Source organism: Anolis sagrei, chromosome 1 (genome assembly GCF_037176765.1).
Source record: "Anolis sagrei isolate rAnoSag1 chromosome 1, rAnoSag1.mat, whole genome shotgun sequence".
Classification (NCBI taxonomy): Eukaryota; Metazoa; Chordata; class Lepidosauria; order Squamata; family Dactyloidae; genus Anolis; species Anolis sagrei.
The window spans coordinates 88,521,787-88,543,198 of record NC_090021.1 but is presented as its reverse complement, the minus strand read 5'-3'; the positions used below and the strand labels follow the sequence as shown (position 1 = coordinate 88,543,198).

Here is a 21,412-nt window from a genome sequence, read left to right as displayed (position 1 = left end):
CCCCGAAACTCAGCCCCCCCCGAACCCCCCCCTGAAATTTTTTTACCCCCCCCCCCCCCGAAATGAAATCCTGGCTACGGGCCTGATCAGCAGTGATAACAAATCTGCACTAGTGGTAGCTGGATGTGGAAAGAATGTTTTAATGCAGGGTGGGTGGTTGGGTGTGACTTCTGAGTGTCCAAAAATTCAATGAGGAGAATCTTCTTCAAGACTCTTTTTCATTTCACTGCAAAAACTGAATCTCAAACAGAGACACATATACAAATATTAGGCCATGTGCTCTCTTGCAAAAAACAAAAAAACAAAAAACAAACCCCAACTCCTTAATAACACTTGCCAGCCCAAAGAAGTGAGCAAATCTTTATCCTCTCCATCATAAGGAGACTCTGATAAATGAATAAATCAAATAAATCATCTACTGGTGGGGAAAACTGCTGATTGAATCGACCCATCCTTGTAAGGAATTTATGATGTCCAATAAATCTCAGATAAGGAAACACAGCAGAGAAGGGGGAAACTTAACTCCTTCCAAGTTTTAGAGGAGATAATCCATTTGCCAATATAAATGAGAAGAACAACGATCACATACTTATCCATTTGGTACTGTGAGAAAGAAATGAAGACAGATTCTGGAAAAAGAAAAGGCAAAGATTTTTTATTTCTCAGTTATTACTTTAACCTCTTGTGACATAACTCCCTGAACTGCTTTATCTCTAAGAGCTGTGTTCAACAGGCAGGGTTTGGAAAAAGTTACTTTTTCATTGCACCTTCCCCAAATTCTCCAGTCAACAGGGCCAGTGGTCTTGCAGTCTAGCTTCTTGTGGTACAATTTCTTAATGCCTCCAAAACAACTGGAGTTGAACCTAGGCTATTGATTAGAAGGGGTGATCTTCTGGCCTGGAACTTAGCACTCTGGATTCTTCCACAATTGTGGCCAGTCACAGATGCTTTAATATCCCAATTTGTCAGGAGCAGTCTCAATCCTTTGTGGTCTCATTTTTGCAGGTCTTTCATTTTTTAAAATAACCCAGATACTTCTGCTCCTCCCTTCTTCACCCTCAGTTTACTTCAGTTGTTCTAAACTGAGTTCCGAATGCAAAAGTAGTTTGCTTTCGGTTAAATCAGGAGGGGGAAGAAGAAAGGTGGGGCAGAATCTTGCCCTCCTCAGTAGACTCAGGCAAAAGTAAACTTCTACAGCCTCTCCTGACCTATGTGTTCTTTTGCATGATTAATTCTGATTTTGCTTGGCCATACATTCCCCAGTTTTCTGAAATGTTGGAGGGGATATAGTCAACCTTTGGGATGATTCCTTGAAGTATGAAGACTCACTTGGATGCTCCAGTGTGAAGATTCCCTGTCTCAGGAGTAAGCTCAAGTGTGAAGATATTCTGAGTTTGATTTGCAGAGGCTCATCTGGTTTGGACCTCATCATATTGATGAGGTCTTCTTCATTGATTTGCCAGCCTCCATGAATCAGCAGAGGCAGTGGGGCAATCCTGTCACCCTACCACACTGGCAGCACTGCTTCCTCATCACAACATTAAAAATCAGTCATGTGATGAAGCACAAAGTCAAGATGAGAGCTGCTACTCCAATATATACAGTCAACTCACCATAACCACAGATTCTGTCCTTCCTCCACAAAAAAATATCCAAAAAGCAAAGCATTATTTTACCATTTTATATAAGGGATACCATTTTACCATGCCACAGTATTTAGTGAGATGAACATCCACAGATTTTGGTATCAACAGGGGCTCCTGGAACCAAATCCTAGTGGGAACTGTGTATCAACATTTATTGATATGAGTCAGAGATGGCAAAACACAATTCACATCTGGAAAATAGACTTCTAGTCTCCAGGGAGAACTAGTTTGATTTCATATATGCCCAGCAATTTTTTTGGGGGGTGGGGCAATGTTGCAGAAAGTGGATGATGGGAGGGTGGAAATACTCTGCAGCAATGTCTGGATAAGTTGGGTAAGAGAAATGCACTCAGTATGGTGTGGTCTTTTATAATATATTTTGACATGCTTACAATTAAATGGAAAAAGTGGTGATTACAACCTATTACTATAAGGTTGATATGAAATACTTGTAAAACAAATTAATAACAATCTGTCAAAGTGGGAAAAGGCAGCAAGTATGAAGATGTCACATTGATCATTTTTCAATTATTTCTGTGACAAATGTTGCAATTTAAAAATAAAACCTTTCTTTTATTGATGAATGTCCTTAGCAAATGTACAAATAGTCTGACTTTCCAACTGGCCCCCTTTTTCTTGTCTGCTGTCTTGATTTCAATAGTACTGAATTCACCATTTTGGTTTTCTGTTGGATAAATGTAACCCAAGACGCTTGGATGGGGCCTCAGGGACTATTCATACTAGAGATTGTAGCACCATAATTCCACTTTAACTGCCATAGTTGCATCCCATGCAATTCTGGGATTGGCAGTTTAGAGAGAGAGTTTCAATACCTCCTCAATCTGCAACTCCTAGGATTTCATAGGAAATAACCATGGCAGTGAAAGTGGAATAATAGTGCTATAGTTATCCAGTGTAAACAGGCTCCTGGTGGTTGATACAAGTTCCAAAGCTGCAGATCCCTGTCACATGTCATGACAGGAATATGCTTCAAAATCTGACAGAAGAAAGCAACTGCTTTCTTCTGCCAGATTTCATAAGGTGTAGGATTAGCTCAAGGGCTCTGGGGACTGTTGAGAATTGTGTTACATTTTGTAATACATAGAGACACAACCATCAGCACACTTAGATTGCATCTGAAGCAGCATTACACATTGAGCAGATCAGTTATAATAAGAAGGTGCCCTTTATGCATGGCCGCTTTTCAAAATTGAACAGAATTTCAAAGAAGAATAGAGACACCTCTGTACTACCTATTCTAAACAGGAGCCTCTTTTCTCTCCCTTATAGCTATATATGTATTTATTGCACAGCCCCAGGTATGCTTTCTTGTTCTTATTTTCCCATTCCCTTCCTATTTTTGTTGATCAGCTCCCCCTCCCTGCTTTTCTATGTGCCTCCAGGGCTTCTAACCTTGTCATGAAAATCCTCCCTTATTGTTTAATGCACTCTACTTTCCCAGCTTGCTTGCTTTTGTCTTTATAACCCCTCTGTGATTTGAGCCTTCGTAACAAAATGTACGATCCGCGTACCACTGCTCCAGAACAATGCATACCAACACTGTGCATTTTGCTCTTTTTCATAAAAATAATCCTCCTTGCAAAACAACTTTTGCATTAACCTCATATTGTGTGGGGGCTGAGGAAAGAAGCAAAGGTCTGAGTCATATACTACTTTTGTGATATGACAACAAAGAATTGTGTGGCACTTAAAAGACTGTTAAATTTGTCACATTATGTATAAGAGTATAGATATGTGTGTGTGCATACATGTGTGTGTGTGTGTATCGCTATCTCCAAAACAAACTTGACCAAGTCTTGTCAATTTAGGCAGCCTTGATTCAAGGAGTTCTCAGACCCCATGAGATTCCTTACTCCAGGCACAAGCAAGACAAGTTTTTTCATGACTCCATGTTTCTGTAATTTGCAGAAAAAAATGCACAAAAATTTATTCCTCCAGAAGTACTTTACTGTCATTATTTTTGTTGGAAAGAGCAACCTTCTTCAAACCTCCACCAGTAACTTGTTTATATATATATTATATATATATTGTGTGTGTGTGTATGTGTGTGTATGCAGCTTCCTTAGTTCTATGTTTCTTGAGGTTGTGGTAGGGGCTGCAGACCACATGATCAGGTCTGAGGCTGCTCATAGCTCAGATTCCATTTTAGAGGACAGCCTCCATTAGACTCTTAGAATCTAAAGATTTATTTATTTTATTTATTTACAGCTTTTCTATTCCGCCCTTCTCACCCCGCAGGGGACTCAGGGCGGATTACAGTGTACACATATATGGCAAACATTCAATGTCGACATACACAGAGGTTATTTAACTTTTTCTGGCCGCCAGGAAAGCTGTTGCTTTAATCGTCCATCTGCGACGCTGATGAAGCACTTCCGCATTCCCACATGCTTCCCCGCTGGAATGCTTTGCTGGAGTCTTCTTTATGGCCTCATAAATCAGTTAATTTAGCCTCCCCACACTTTAAGGTGGTACCTTATTTTCCTACTTGACTGTCTTTCGGGTTGCAAAGGTCGACAACAGGCTACACACAGTTGGTTGGAAACCCACTCCAACCTGGGCTGGCTTCGAACTCATGACCTTTTGGTCAGAGTGATCTTAATGCAGCTGACACTCAGCCAGCTGCACCACAATCCCGGAGCAAGATGTTGCTGTTGATTGAAAGAAAGATGCCTTGGGTTACCTGCACAGAGAAACTACTTCAAACCTATCTGTAACTGGATGGACAAGTTGTATGCTGAATACATGAAGGCTGTTAGTTCTATCTACTGTTGTTTTAAAATTGTATTATTTTGATTTTATCTTACAAGTGTTGACGGCAGTTGTTGTTATAATTTTATGTGACTTGTTTTATACTTTTGTGCCATTTTTACCTGCTGTATGTTATATGTGCACCCTGGAGTGCCTTGTAAGCCGCCCTGAGTCCTTTTGGGGAGATGGTGGCGGGATATAAATAAAGTTTATTTATTTATATATTTAAACCATATATGTTACTTTTAATGAAGTCTATTTTTGTCTCCTGAGAGCATGATATAGAAGCAAGATATGTTATGGGAGAGTAGATGTATTTTTAGGCAACACTTCTGAAGAACTCCTATATTTTCTGCATTGACATAATTTCTATTCCTAACAGATCAGAGACAACTAGGTTATCAGTCTAACAACTGGAAACCAAGTTGCCTTGCATAAGTACATGTGGCTATATACCACTGAAGAGAAGATTTTACTCAAATGAGTTTTTTGGTTCTTCTCTAGAAGATCATACTTTTGCAAATTTTCAAATGGTTGTGAATGCCATTTTTCTCCGATAGGTTATGGAAATTCTGGTTTTCCAAAAGGTTTTCATTGATCCAACTGTCTCTTGCTCCTGACACATTGAAATATTGACTTAATGTTGGTTTTGATTATATTAGTAATATGTTTGTTGACATTCTTTTTTTTTTTGCATCCTTAATTTTTTTCTTGGTTTTCTTTATGCAAGTTTAATTTTTTTTCACATTTACCTCATTTGGGCAAGACTTCTCTGATGGCTTTCTTTACACACCAGTGTAGCCATGTTGACCATCTCATGGTCTTAGTAGTTTCCATTTGGACTCTAGATGCATTCTAGATGAGAGAATATTTATGTCATTTTGGGTAAGCCATCATGAAGATTTGATCTCTTTGATGTTTCCATTGAAATTCCTTTATAATAGTCCCTCATTTTACTAACAACATTTCTCTTTTGAAGTTAAACAGAACTGTGCTGGAGTTTGCTTCCCACTCACATATAACTTCATTTTTATTTTTGCATTGATAAATGCTTGGTTCCTTACCACCAGCCATTTGGATGTATAATTGCATCAAGATTATTTGTGTGTGTGTGTGTGATATTTTCCTTGGATACAATAATCAAAACCTGGACCAAACAGAAAATTTGATGTGGTTTTCCATCAAGAATCTCAGCATGTAACTCTATGTTCAATTGCATCAAATTTTCTGATTTTTTAAATATTATCAAAGGTCTGCAGATAATTCATGTGCGTGCTCATATTTAAATTATTTTAGGAGCATTTATATCAAGGCACATGAGTGTGGGAGGAGATGCAAGTATTCTGTTGGGGGAAGAAATGATCTTGAACTCAAAGTAGAAGCACATTACTGCTGTACAACATATTGAAATGAAAATAATAGTCTACACTGCCTAGTATTTACTTATGCATATACTGTGATTCTATATCAAGAATCTCAACATATAACTCTATATAAAATTACAAATTGAATATTCCTTATCTAAAATGATTGGAACCAGAAGTGTTTGGGATTTCAGATTTCTTTGGATTTTGGAATACTTGTATTTGCATATTTGAACATACTGAGATATCTTGAAGATGGGACCAAAGCCTAAACATGAAATTAATTTATGTTTCATATACATCTTATGAACGTACCTTGAAGATAATTCATACTAAATATTTTAAATATTGTTGTGCATAAAACAAATTTGTGTACTCTGAACCATCAGAAAGCATAGATGTCACTGTCACAGGCATCCATGTGGATAATTTTGGATTTCCAGATAAGGGATGCTCAATGTCTACATCAAATATGCTGTGTGTGTGTGTGTTGGGATATGATTTTATATGTATGCATACTTAAGTAATATCTTCTGGCCCAGTCCCACCAAACTTTAGCAAACAACAGCTGCACTGAGAGAATGGAAATTTGTTTAGCTGGCAATCAGGATGCCGGAGGAGGACATTATAAGTCCTCTCCCACAACTGAGTGAGACTGCAAGGAAGAATTGCACCAGGGGTGCTGCTTCTGATTGTCACAGCCTTGCTTGCTGATGGGAGAGGATTTGAAACTTCATCCTCAATGCAATGTAGGTTTGGAAGATATTTACAATTGCAGCAATTGTGCCACCATCATGACTGCATGAAGGCTTGCTGTTTACCACATGGAGAAAATAAATCTCTATCAAGGGGATTGACTTGGATGAAATAACAACAAGCAGGACCTGGTGGCTGATCTCCCAAAGTGAATGTGGTCAGATGGACTCTCTATTTTCATCTGGCCTTTTGCCCAATTTCCTAAGCCTTTGGACAAGTCCAACAGAACATTCTGGCCTCTTGAGGAACAGACCAATTATACTGGAAACAAAAAAAATAGCCAGATCAACACAATATATTATGTAGAAGGAAAGATAAGAATCCCCTTAGCAGATCACCCATTTTTCAAGGATGATTTTGCTTTGATGGCTCAAAATAACCATTTTATCTCATACTACTATTCCGTGTTGACTTTCAGCCTGGCCACTATCTCATTGTCTCTTTGAAGGTGATTCCGAAGTGCTTTTCTTTTCTGTAATTAAGATGACCAGAGATTAATGAAGGAATTCCCCCCTCCCTGTGATACTACAGTCTGGAGAGTGACACTACTTTGAACAAGTTATTGGAGGACTGGTGTACAATCAATGCCAGACTGGCGCTATGTTTTGAGAAGATATGATAGGTTTTCACTGGATTCTAAGGCAAGAAGGGACCTGCAGGCATTTTCTATATTACACAGTAAAGCATTAATATAGCATCCGGAAGATAGTGTGCCAAAGCAGATAATAGGCACATCCATGAGGCAACAGGCCCCATGGGGTAAGAATTTGTAGAAACATAGCAAACAAGAAAGGCAAGTTCGTGCTGAGAGTTACTTTGCCATTTATAATGAGAAAGCAATGTGCTGGGTAGACGGAGACATGGACAAAACCTCAGTAGTGCCAATGAAAGCCCTCTGTTGTTGTTATTGTTTCTCTCCAGGTTATTTCTAACTTATGGCAACCCTAATGTGAACCTATCACATAGTTTCCTTGACAAGATCTGTTCAGAGGGCCTTGGCATTGAATTCTGGGAAAGTGTGCCTTGGCCAACACCACCTAATGGGTTTCAATGGCTAATTGAAAATTTGAATCAATGCCTTCTGTGTGATCCTGTCCTATACTTAAACGCCTATTGAGTGCTGGCTCTTCCAGCGATATCGACCCTCTCATATATAAGGACACTCAATATATGTTTCCAGATTTGAGTCTACAGAAGATTTGGGAAGAGATGCATATGTCTGAATTGGTCAACAGGATATGAAGAGGATTGCTTCATTATTTGTATCTCTGCTACTAAAGGTTGGCATCCCATTGGTGTTGTATGCATACATATCCCCATTATATATAGTAGTCCTTTTTTGGGCTATGATGTATTCAGTTTACAGTCACATAACCAGAGCTCAGCAAGTTTAACTATTTCCCATGTAGCTGCCTATTCTTGGATGGCACATGGCAACTGAGAAATGCCTGCTATACTTGTGGTTCACTGAAATTGCAATAACACCAAGCACATTGACAGACGCACAGTTGATTGTACAATGCTCACATTCAGCAGAAATGTCACGCAATTACCACTGAAATAAGTGGGTGTAGTTTTTAACCATGCAAGGAGGATCTTAACTAATGTCTCCTAAAGCTATTTCTCTCTCTTCCATAGGTTTACTTCCAGACTTGGAAGCCATTTGACATAAGATGGGAGATAGTTTAAAACAACCCAAGAAAGTATTTTCAAGGATTGGGATTTGCTGGCATTTGCAGAGACTGGGAGGAAGCAGCAGACATGTGCAATAAGCATTCTTTCCTTCCCATGGATTATTTTGTACAATTCTCCCTTTCACATACACTCTCCTCTTTAGAATTCAAAAGCGACATATGGGAATTTCCAGCAGTATGGCTATTCACTGAGATTTGAAAATACGTTCTTCCCAGTAACCTGTTAGCACAAGGCATTTGCACTCTAGCCCCATAGCAGTCTTACATTACGTATTATGATCTCTAGCGTAGACATTGCGGATGTTGCCATCTAAGCTGCATGGAAACACTAAACCACGCTTCTCCCTGAATATAGTACTTTTTGTTGACTTGTAGCCATGCCTTCGGTTCAGAGACCAAATGAATTAAGTCTCAGGCTTCCTTGTAGAAAGCAAATATAGACCTGTAGAACCACTTATCTTTAGGTAGTCCTGGAACATCCTTAATAGGAACAGATTTGAGACAACAGCTGAGTTAGTGGTTGGAGAACTGTAGATTGTAATAGTTAAGCTGGTATCTTTAAATTGCTTTTATGGTTATTGAAAGAAGAGATAAAATCCTCTCAGAAGATCATGAATTTTATATACTGAATCTGTTTGATGGATGGAAATAATCATCTTATCTCAGTTCACTGTAGCTGTAAACTGGCTACATTCCCATTTGTCACTTGGGATAGTTCTCGAAGCTCATTCAGTGCCTTCGAGGCACATGAGTTCTGAAATGAGCTCACACTGATTCCTCATCCACTGGCAGAGCAAATGAAAGCTGCATCAGTGTGGGCTGGACAGCATTATGTGTACAACTGCAGGTAGATGAATGTTGGGATGAAATTCTATGTGGCCTCTGTTCAGAAGATGGGAGAAATGGGAAAATAGCCCCAGACAAAATTGCAGTGGTAAGGGATTATAGGAGTTGTATTCCAAAAATATCTTCAGGAACCAGTGTATTAAAAATCATGATGTCTGCTGCAGTGATGTGTTGTTCTCTTTTCAATATGTCTTTCTGAGGACAGGCAATTTTTTGTGTCTTTGCAACAAGGAGGGTTGAATGATGAAAAACAGCCTTCTTGTGCTCGGTGAGGAGCCAAACTGGAAGGAGGCACAGCTAGAGCTGTGAATCATTGAGGGATAAATCAGGCAATGCCTTCTGTGGGTTAGTATTTTGGGCTCCTTGGAGTTTTAACTCAAAGAATTGATATCTTGTAATTCACTGTCTAAGCAGATCTCCAATGACATACAATTCTGGAATGGCTTAGAAAATTAATAACCTAGACCAGTGATGGTGAACCTTTTAGAGGTGGGGTGCCCAAACTGGGGGGTGGGGTGGAAGGGAGGGTTGGGAGTGGGTGGGGGTGAGCAGGGAAAGGGGAGCCTGGGGGGCAAGCAGGGGAGGAAGCATGCAGGGGCAGGCAATCAAGCAAGTGGATGGGGGTGGGGGATAGACAAGCAGGTGATCACACGGGGGAGTGAGCGAACAAGGGGCGAGTGTGGGCGAGCAAGTGGGGGGGGGGTGAGCAGGGAAGCAGCAGGTGAGAAAACAAGTGGGTGGCTAGATAGGTGAGTAAGCAAGGAGGACAGGCAATCTGAGGAATACATGAGTGGGGGCTGGATGGTGAGCAGGGGGTGGGTGATGACGCATGTGCCAGGAGAGAAAGTGCTGCATCCCCCTTCTCACACACGTGCCATAAATTTGCCACCACTGACCTAGATTATTGTCATATCATGGATAGAAGGTCACAAAGACTATGCATGTTCATACATTTAAATAAATACACGTAGCTAAATGAATGTAGCCACATTTGAGTAGTCCCTAGGAAGACTTCAAATAAACCACCCCGCCCCCCAAGGTAAATAAAGCAGGGAAATTCTGCTACTTCTTTGTGTATATGATCACAACAGTCATGCATAATTTCAGTGGGCTGATTCATACCCCTGGTAGCCCCCTTTCCACATTCATCATCATGCTGTCACCCCTCCTCCTGCAATATTGCTTTAAAATAAAATTTGTGAAGAGCATGGACCTTGTTTTGAAACTGAATTCCATTTTCAGGGGGTATCTGGCAGTGCAGCAGTCCTTCAAAAGGGGTCATGCACATCATTGTACATCTGTTTTTAAAAATTTTCCACATTTTCAGTGGCACTGTGGTGGCAAATCTAGTCACAGCAAGGGGAAGACAAATGGGCAGAAGTGCCTTCATAGAATCATAGAATCAAAGAGTTGGAAGAGACCTCATGGGCCATCCAGTCCAACCCCCTGCCAAGAAGCAGGAATATTGCATTCAAATCACCCCTGACAGATGGCCATCCAGCCTCTGTTTAAAAGCTTCCAAAGAAGGAGCCTCCACCACACTCCAGGGCAGAGTTCCACTGCTGAACGGCTCTCACAGTCAGGAAGTTCTTCCTCATGTTCAGATGGAATCTCCTCTCCTGTAGTTTGAAGCCATTGTTCAAACCTTCCACAGTATACAGTTGGCCTTCCACACTCATGGAAGTTGGGAAACAGGAAAGTAGGGAAAAACAGAAATATAGACTCATTTTTAACCTCTTGGCATTTGTAGGTTCTTTAGTGTGATTCTATGGTCAACTTCTGACAGAGTCTTGCTGGAGGACCTACGAATGTCTAGGAAAAAAAATATATTTTCAATAATGTGTAGGACAGCAGTGGACACAATAGCAAATACAGCAATCTACAAATAATCAAATCTATGAACTTTAACTTGCAAATGTGGAGGGACAATTGTCCTTGCATGTTGTCCAGCCCTACTTCTGAAACTCTGCAGGCAAATCATGTAAACTTCGACCTCATGTCTGAAACTGTCTTTTCAACCCATCTCTCCATGCTTGAAGATATATATTTTTAAAAAGACATTTGCTATTTTATGCCATGGTCTTGTTTCTTGGTGTAAATACAATGGTGGGGGTGTGGTGAAAAAGAGAAAGGGGTTGTGTACACTTCTGGGGGTCAAGGAGTGGGGGCCACAGTAAAAGCCATGTCAGGAGGCAGAACTGCAGGGAAATTTATCTCCTGATGCGGACACTATACACTATATATCTCCACCCCACTGTTCCTGCTACACCTCATTGAATGCTAATGTCTGTGAGACTTTTGCTGGCCTAAGTCACCAAAATGATTCTAGCCATAATTGTCTCCATTGTAATTAATGTGCTTCAAAAAGAGAAAGAAACAGAGAGAGAGAGGGGGGGGGGGGAGGAGAGAGAAAGAGGAGGGAGTAATGAATGTGAATGATGAGAATAGTTCCCTTTGCAATCTTTTTGATGAAGTGAAATGCTTCCAGATTTTTTAGTAGTGACATTTGTCTACAAAAGACTTGGAGAACTTGCATATGACTCTTCCACTTGCAACCTACAATTTCTTCTCAAATGTACAACAATAAAATATTTTATAGCCTCTTACAAAGTATGGCGAGCTATAAAGGTTTTTATTGCTATGCATTTGGGATAGCAATATCACATCATTGCAAGGCCCCTCTATAAAGATCCCAACTTGTCGCTATGCTATCTGAGTAATTTTGCTTCATACAGATGACTTCTGAAGTTCTAGTTCTGAGAAAGATATTTTTACCTACATTACAAATTCAGTTTTATTTATGTTTGTCCTGCAGTTGGGGGTGGTCTGTTTTACCGCATAAGGAGAATGGATTGCTTTGTCTAATTTCTAATCATCCCTTGTGTTGTTTTTATTATATTACTCAATTTCCCAGAGCTCCTATTTGATGCTAGAACTATACCGCTCTAATTTATTTGAAGCACCTCTTCAGAAACAGCTCTTTTTCTTTAATCCTTAGGATTTGCAGCCACTCAGAACAAATATACAGCATTCCAATATATTCCACATGTATAATCCTGTCTTAAAATTGCCAGCTGTATCACTAGTTACATTATTACAAAATGATAATTTGAGGAAAAATTAGCAGCACAGTAATGAACTGAGGAAATTCAGTGAATTAGTGGGCACATCACAATAAATTAATGTTGCTTGATATGGAAGACCAAGAGTATAGGTTTGGACAATGCTAACCAAATAGTAAATATTATTATCAGTTTTTTTCTTAAAGCATTTTTCTATTGTAAATGTGGGTGCATAAAGTGGGTTGAAATTATAAAACATGCCTGCATAAAATCTGATGTGCTCTACACAAATTTTCAAAATGTATGAATGAAGTATCAGGGTGAGCAATGATGGGTGAAAAACATCTTTGTTCTTAGACACCAGTATAGTAAAATCAGCAAGCAGTTTGTTGAAGGATATATGTAAGCAAAGCAATAAAAATGATAGAAACAGATAACAAATAGTCCACAAACTTCAAGGTAGAAAGGTAAAAACATAAGATCCAATGATGCAAAATCCAAAAGAACCTGGCAAAACTTGAAACATGAAACTTGAAATCCACTTGGAAACAATATCATGAAAATTCAACGTTGATGAGACTGAGCTAAAATCCTTTCTCTGTCTCATATAAAACTTTTCCTGTCTTATGAAATGAAAGGAAAACATTCCGTATGCCTTCACAACCAGATAAGGATTTCTTATATCTCCTTTCTAGTAGATGAACCATCGGTGATCTTGAGAACTTTGTCTTAGTTTACAAAAGTCTAATCTTCTATCTTCAATCTCATTAAATTCTGCACCTGACAAATCATCCTTAGAATACAGTTTTTCAAAAAAAGGCTGCTGTGGGCCTCTTTCAGGAATTTGACTTTGGGAATCTACAGGAGAAGCACTCTGTTTATGAGAAACCTCAGGCCTCTCAGAAAGGCCTGGACTTGACTCAGGTCCAGAATAACCCTCATTTCCATTGACATCAGACACAGGCCCAGGAAAACCTTCATCCCCATTGACATCAGACACAATCACAGACTGAACTATCACATAGACTAAAAGTCGAAGAGGGCAATGCTAATTTTTCCCTTGATGTTAAGGTGGGTATGATCCACCAATCAGATAATTGGCTAATTGTTTTGAAAATAACTTTTTAAAATCAGGCTCATTCAGTCGTCAAAGAGAATGGAAAATTATTCAGATAAAATAATTGACAGAAACATCTAGTTCAGCTAAAGTTTGGGAATAGTTGTTAGTAGAAACATCAACAACTGCAAGGGTTAAATCTGGCATTTCCAGAGACCAGTCAAATTCCTACTAGCCAGGAGGCATGATGTAAAAAACAACTTCAAAGGAAGAAGGAGATTTTGAAGACAATACAGTAGAGAATGTAAATAAGAGTATGGGAGGGTAGTAGCTAGCTAAAGGTTACTAGGAGCATCCCCTCCCTCTGAGAAACTGTATGGCAGACTACAGAATGAATGGTGGACTACAGAAATATACATTTCCTTATATGAACCTTGGGGTAGGACTTTCTCTTGGTTCAACCACTGCCACAGAAACTTTAGTGAGGACACAGAGAGGCTATAGGAGAGAGTCTTCTCAGTGGCTGCCTCGGGAACCTTCCCATAGTTCTTGGTAGGCCCAAATTCTGCTGGCTTTTTATTGGAAGACAGAGACCCTTTTTATGTCTTTTATTGGAAGACCTCACAACCTCTGAGGATGCCTGCCATAGATGCAGGCGAAACGTCAGGAGAGGTTTAATTGTACTCTATTTTAGTTTGATTGTAAGTTTACTTTGTCCCATGCAGAAAAAAACTCCACAGGAAATATGCTATGCTAACAAAAATTCAAACATCCTTCACCCTCGATAAGCCATGGTCTAAAAGCAGTGAGAAATATTACATAGTTTTCTGTCACTTGCTCTTAATTCTGTTTGTGTTGGGACTGAAATGCTTTGTAATTCTGTGATAGCTCTCAAGAGACAACTGAGAGAGAAAGAGACTTCGAAGGTAACTCTAAATTACTTTCTCTGCATTGTAGCTGGAGGTTGCAGCTGAGCTTTGCCAACACCTTGAGCCAATGTCAAAAGTCTGAAACACACACTCGATCAGCACTCCTAGCTCTGCCCAGAGTCAGCACACACATGTTAAAAGTATGGTTATTTATTTTTCCAATAAATAAATAAATTTAAAATTCTTTTTATTCTGACTATGAAGAGATTTGTGAAGTTTGCTAACATGAATGGACTGAAATCTTCATCCTTCATTATTGGAAGGGTATGTTCGAGAGATAGTGAAAGAGAGCTAAAGACAGAAAGGACAGCTGGTAATCTTAAACAGCACCACAAATATGCTTTATATATATATGTATTGTTGTTGTTATTATTATTATGTTTACTTATACATCGCTTTTTCTCTCCACAAGAAGACTCAAAGCAGCTTATTGGAATTCAACTGAGGACTTTTAAGAGCTAAACACTCGAAGAACTTTACCCTAAATATGTGAAGCTGATGGTTTCACTTTTTCCTATATAGTTCAGCCATCAGCATAGCCATTGCCCACATAGGGTTCAGGTCTATATGTAGTTTGTTCTTATGTTATTTTTTTGTACTGATATTCTTTTGATTTTCTGAATAACATCCCATCATACTGACTCGAGCTTGCTCTAATAAGTTTATCTTTGCCATGAGTAAAATTTCAGTGTCACATAAAAATCTATATGGCAATGCAAATAGTTTTCAAAATAGGAAACAGAAGATATAATTGAAATAGGACAATTGCTTGCAAGACTTGCATATATTAGGAAAAAACTGTGTATAAATGCTTGGGTTAGGAATAATAATAAAAATAATATCCTTTATTTATATTCCGCCCTTCTCCCTTAGGGGACTCAGAGCAAATTACAGCATTTTACATATATAGGCAAACATTCAATGCCTTAACAATTAAATACAATGAGATACGCAAACACAAACAAAGGCAGAAGTTTCTCCTTTCCATTTCTGGCTTCTGGAGGCGGCGCTCATTTCTGGCTCTGGGAGGGGCTGTCCTCCATTTTCAAGCTGAGGAGCCTGCATTGTTATCTTCCTGATTGCATGGCCACCAGGATTGCTTGGAGTGTCTCTTTGCCTTTTCCCACTGAAGTAGTACCTATTTATCTACTCACACGGTACATGTTTTTGAACTGCTAGGTTGGCAGGAACTGGAGCTGACAAATGGGAGCCCACCTCATCTCATGGATCGATCTGCTGACCTTTAGGTTAGCAGTTCAGCCAACCTTCAGGTCAGCAGTTCAGCAGCACAATGGTTTAACCCATCGCGCCACACATGCAAAAATCCAAATAAATCAGTTGAACATAAATATATATCAGAGTCCAAAATGAACAAAAGCTAAGGCTAGAAATAATTCTCTAGGCTTAGGTTAAACTTGATTAAAGACTGGGAAAAAAAACTGGAATAAGAATTTATAAATGGCAGAGGAGATAGCAAAGGATGAAGAAACATCTCTAGTGAACTAAAAAGTACCATAAAATAGAGCCAGTGTGCCTGAATTGACCTAAACTCTTACAAGGCCCTCCCTATGACTAAATGATTGATGACAATGGAGATCTTCAGTGACATCCACAGTGGCCTCTGTCATCTGGTTCAAACTCTTTAGATATCTTTGTTGACACTGAAGCTCTATCTAGGGAATATTACTCATAACAAAGGATAATTCATTTGGGAAAGTTCAGATCAGAATAATGGGATGTTATTCACAAAGTGAAAAGAAAAGAATTAAGCAATGAAGAACAAGATCTGAATCCTGTTGAGCATTGGTTATGCTGATAGTTGATCTAGTTAGAAACCCTCATGAAGACATATCCAATACCCCCTTATACAAGCGCAGACAGTTTGGCTTCCCTTTGTCATGATCCATAAGAGCCACCAGAACAGACTTGGAGTGGCTTCTGAAACTGTTGGGAAGATAACAACTCTCTGTGCGAAATGCCATTGCCTCCACATGTATATTGGCATAGCTTTATGTCTTGCCAGCTCTGAACTGTATCTTATCCACAGACTGGGACTAACGTGACTAAACAGCACAGATTTGCATTCTCCACAGATATGGCTTCTTGACCATCACAATTAAAAAAAATATTTTTTAACAAATTTAATCAAAATTCTAAACAAAAGTTCCACTTCATTTCAAAACCTTTTCTCCTAAAATTACTTTGATTGCTTATCTTATGACCAAATAGTTATATAATACAAAGTTAAAAATTTGATTGAGTGATCTTACTTATTGTGAGCATGATATTTGGAGCATGGAAAGGCTTTGGGGATATGAGAATGCAAATAGAAGAAAGCACATGGAAGCAAAATAAAACATTCAGCATTTCCCCCTTTGCTTTCTGGTGTTTACATGGAAATCATTTCTATTATGCTCCACAAATCCTTTCCTTGTGGGATTCTGATGGAACATCCACAGTGCTTATATGGATAGCAATTCATACAGACAGAAATCTCGTATGGATACATTTAATAGCTTTGAAAGCAGATCAAAGACGACTGCTCAGTAGATCTGGCTTGGCCTCAGACACAACTGAAGTAAATTAATTCTCACACATCTTTCATGAAGCAAAGTTTTGCTCAGGCCTGAGATTCCCAATATGTTTTCGACAGCTGGCTGAGTGGAAAATGTTGATTGAATGAAACTCTGCTGCAGTTTTAACATTTGCAAGATTGGAAGGATTTCTCCCCCTCAAGCATGGTCTGCTAGCCACAGTACAGAATGATTTATTTGGAAATGATATATTAAATGATTGCTGCCATCCAATAATGAAGATATGCCCAATCACAATGTAGTTTGATTTTCTGCCCAACTTGCTTTGATATGAGATGTAGGAAATTATATAATTCTGGCAACAATCTCAGGCTCTGTAAAATAGTATAAATGTGTATTTCTCTGTATTTATAATGTCAGTTTGGATTACACCTACTGATTAAATACAAAGTTACTTAGAAATACATCCAGTGAAATCTAGGGTGCTGGGGTCTCCCTGAGAACATCTATGTAGGGTACAAGGCCAATCTTGTTTCATGTATTTTGTGTCTGTGTGTATGGGGGTGGGGGTGGTGGTGAAGCTGCTCTGAGAACTTGTATCTCCTTGTCAGAGATTAGAAAAGTCACTTCTTTGACTACAATTCCAAAAAGTCTATTGTTGTGGCTAGTATCCCAGTTAGCCATGCTGATTGTAAAATTTTGGGAAGTATCATCCAAAATTGAAGGTGAAAGAAGAAAGTGCAAAAGCTGGGTTGCAGTTAAACATCAAAAAAACCAAGATTATGGCAACCAGACTGATTGATAACTGGCAAATAGAGGGAGAAAACATGGAGGCAGTGACAGACTTTGTATTTCTAGGTGCAAAGATCACTGCAGATGCAAACTGCAGCCAGGAAATCAGGATGCTTATTTCTTGGGAGGAGAGCAATGACCAATCTTGATAAAATAGTGAAGAGTAAAGACATCACACTGGCAATGAAGATCCCTATAGTTAACATAATGGTATTCTGTGTAGTAACCTATGGATGCGAGAGCTGGACCATAGGGAAGGCTGAGCAAAGGAAGATAGATACTTTTGAACTGTGGTGTTGGAGGAAAGTTCTAAGAGTGCCTTGGACTGCGAGAAGATCCAACCAGTCCATCCTCCAGGAAATAAAGCCCGACTGCTCATTGGAGGGAAGGATATTAGAAGCAAAGATGAAGTATTTTGATGCTCCTTCCTATTGGCACGCTTCTCCCTTTCGCCCTCCATTCATGCCTCTTCAAATTCTGCAGCACTGCTGGTCACAGCTGACCTCCAGCTGGAGCGATCAAGGGCCAGGGCTTCCCAGTTCTCAGTGTCTATGCCAGAGTTTTTAATTTTGGCTTTGAGCCCATCTTTAAATCTCTTTTCTTGTCCACCAACATTCCGTTTTCCATTCTTGAGTTCGGAGTAGAGCAACTGCTTTGGGAGACGGTGGTCGGGCATCCGGACAATGTGGCCGGTCCAGCGGAGTTGATGGCGGAGCACCATCGCTTCAATGCTGGTGGTGTTTGCTTCTTCCAGCATGCTGACATTTGTCCGCCTGTCTTTCCAAGAGATTTGCAGGATTTTCCGGAGGCAGCGCTGATGGAATCGTTCCAGGAGTTGCATGTGACGTCTGTAGACAGTCCACGTCTCACAGGCATATAGCAGGGTTGGGAGGACAATAGCTCTATAAACAAGCACCTGGTATCCCTACGGATGTCCCGGTCCTCAAACACTCTCTGCTTCATTTGGAAAAATGCTGCGCTCGCAGAGCTCAGGCGTGTTGTATTTCGGTGTTGATGATGACTTTGGTGGACAGGTGGCTGCCAAGGTAGTGGAAATGATCAACATTTTCTAATGTTACACCATTAAGCTGTATCACTGGCATTGGAGAGGGGTTGGCTGGTGTCTGCTGGAACAGCACCTTGGTTTTTTCAATGTTCAATGACAGGCCGAGCTTCTCATATGCTTCTGCATATGTTTAGGTGTTTAGAGTGGCTTGTAGATCTTCTGAATACAGTATGTAAGCAAAGGCATGTTCTAGCCTCAGTAGTGCGACCCTGAATTTTAGAGCATCATGTCAAGGCTATCAACAACTCATATCTGGAAAACAATATTGGTGCCTCCTCTTTCTGCATTGGAGGCATGCTGTATTGGCAATCGTTGGGAAAAATGGGCATTTAGCTCCTCCCCCAACAACAGGGATTAACATTGCACAGGGAAATTGGCCATTTTACCCATTTCTGTGTGGGGAATTGAAAAAGAATTTGATTGCCAATCGACGTACGAATCATCGGAATACCCCACACTTTAGGAATGGTGAAATCCCTGGAACCCATGGTAAGAGCTTGCATCATGTGATGGGCTCCATTGGTTTTAGTTCCTTAAATGTGTAGAAACACTGATTTTTATTGAATGTGATGAAGTCATAGGAGCAATGAGTTCAAATTACAGGAAAGGAGATTGCACCTGAATGTTAGGAAAAGCTTCCTGACCATAAGAACTGTTCAACAGTGGAATTCTCTGCCTTGGAATGTGGTGGAAGCTCTTTATTTGGAGGTTTTTTGATGAGGACTCTGAGCTGTTAGGCTCAAAAATAACTCCCAGTTAAGGTAATTCCCCTAGAATATAGCAGAATGCCATTCAACATTTTACAAAAGGCAAAAAGTGAATTTCTCTTCCTAGAGATAGATTTCTCTCACTCCCTGTTGTCTTACCCCTGTTCCTAACTATGAGTCATTTGTGAGTCAAATGTTTGTAACTTGGGGGACTGCCTGTAGAACGTGTCACTGTTGGAAAATTATTCCAGATATAGTAAGAAGTAAATGAAAGGGGGAAAGCTCAGCAAGTGGCAGATGCACATATAATAGTGGTAGTGATACTCCTATTTAAGACTATTGAAGACTTTTCATAATGAATAAATTCCCTTTATAGTAGAGCCCTGTGAACAAAGGATATGCGCATGTCAAAGAAAAGGTTTTCAATTAGGATATTGGTCACATTCAAATTAATAAGCGTTTTCTTTTAGACATAGAAAGGCAAGGATTTCATCCTAATGGGCCATAACTGCTTATTATTATGTGAGTTATTCTTAATAATACATTTTTATTCACTCCCTCCCTCCTTGACTAGTGGAAAAATCCTGGACAATTTCCCCACAGAATTAGTTTCTGTTTGAGTGCGAGCGCACTGAACACTTGCAATGTTTTTTGTAATAACTGATTGTGTACCCTTCAACATTTCAGAGATGAAAATGGGAAAATATGCAGCCAAGCAACCTAAGAGTATGAATGAAAATGTAAAAGTCATTAACGTGGAAGAACATACAAACTGGGAGATGTTGTTGCAGCTTGCTTGAGCTTATTGGGACTGGTAAGATTCTGCCTCTCTTATCCCCCCTCACCCCAGTTCCTATGTTGATTTACTAAAACTCATTTTGCACTTTGAATTTAGTCTGTACTAGTTAAAGTAAGCCATGGACAAAGGAGGGAAAAGTTGAAAATGAGAGAGAAACTCGGACATTTTAAAAGCAGCTCAAAAATGGGACGATTGAGATTTAATTAGAATAACTGGAAATATGTGATTGTTTAGAAAATATTGGTGGCTATAGAGATAAGTCCCAAACCCTGCAAATATTAAGGGAGCTGTTTTGAAGAGCAAGACAATATGAAACATAATGCTGTAAACATAAAAGCCTCTGGACAATATCACTGTTGTACTCCTGCTTTCATTAATGATTACCAAAATCTGTTTGTCCCTTAGGTAATATTGCTTCTTAATGGAGTTGTTCCTTAAACACAGTGGATTACGATGTATTATTTGATGTTAAGTACTGATAGTATTCATCTATGTGGAAAGGTAAGCCTCAAATCTGCTAAGATCTATACTGTACATTAGAAAAGCCATCTTCATTTCAACTGTGTTTTCTTCTCTTACTTCTTCTCTTCATTCAGTTTCATGTATTTTTCCTCCAGAATGATGGGTAATTTAGTAGACACAGTCATGCCTTCATTTATCCTACTGTGGTTGTTTTTCTGGGAATATGCTAGTTAGCAAACACATCTGGAGACACCCCCCCTCAAAAAAAGAAGGAAATTGCAATATGTTGAACAAGATTTGATGTGGTAGTGTATTCTGACAAAGTCCAAGTGAAAAGCCAATGCAACTGCATAGAAACTCTAGGAGGAAGTGAATAGAAAAAGGAGTATGTATGTAGAATGGAAGGAAGGACAAATCACCAGGGATAAATATGTTGCTCAACCTGGCAGGAAAGCAAAAGAATGAGCTGACTGGTTAGGCAAGCAAGAAGCAACAAAAAGGATTTTTCAGATATATTTGATGCTGGAGAATAACTAAAGAGATAGCAGGACTGCCATTCAATAAGTATGGCAAAATGTTAAATGATTATAGTGAAAAAGCAGAATTACTCAATAACTATTTTTCTTCAGTTTTTCCTCAAAAGAAATGTGCTTCCATGCAAGAATAGACAGGGATCTGGATAGGAAATCAAGAACGATAAGGAGTCAATCTGGAATCACCTGGCTAATTAAACAAGTTCATACCGGCAGGGCCAGATGGACTGCATCCCAAATTACTGGGGGAACTTCCTGATATACTCTCTCACCCTTTTGCCATCATGTCTGAGAAATCTTGGAGAACAGCCAAGGTGCCAAAGGGCTGGAGAGGAACAAACATTATTCTTCTCTCTCTCTCAGAAATGTCAAAAATAAGACCCAGGAAATAAC

At 39.4% G+C, this 21,412-nt stretch overlaps 1 long non-coding RNA gene across 1 annotated transcript in view; it reads left to right on the top strand.

Moving 5' to 3' along the window:
* Window positions 1–21,412, top strand: part of LOC132762055 (uncharacterized) — a 124,217-nt gene that overhangs the window by 18,706 nt on the left and 84,099 nt on the right. The window contains exons 2-3 of the long non-coding RNA XR_009630071.2: window positions 19,913–20,039; window positions 20,430–20,525. This is a non-coding gene — a long non-coding RNA (uncharacterized lncRNA). The remainder of the gene's footprint in view (window positions 1–19,912; window positions 20,040–20,429; window positions 20,526–21,412) is intronic.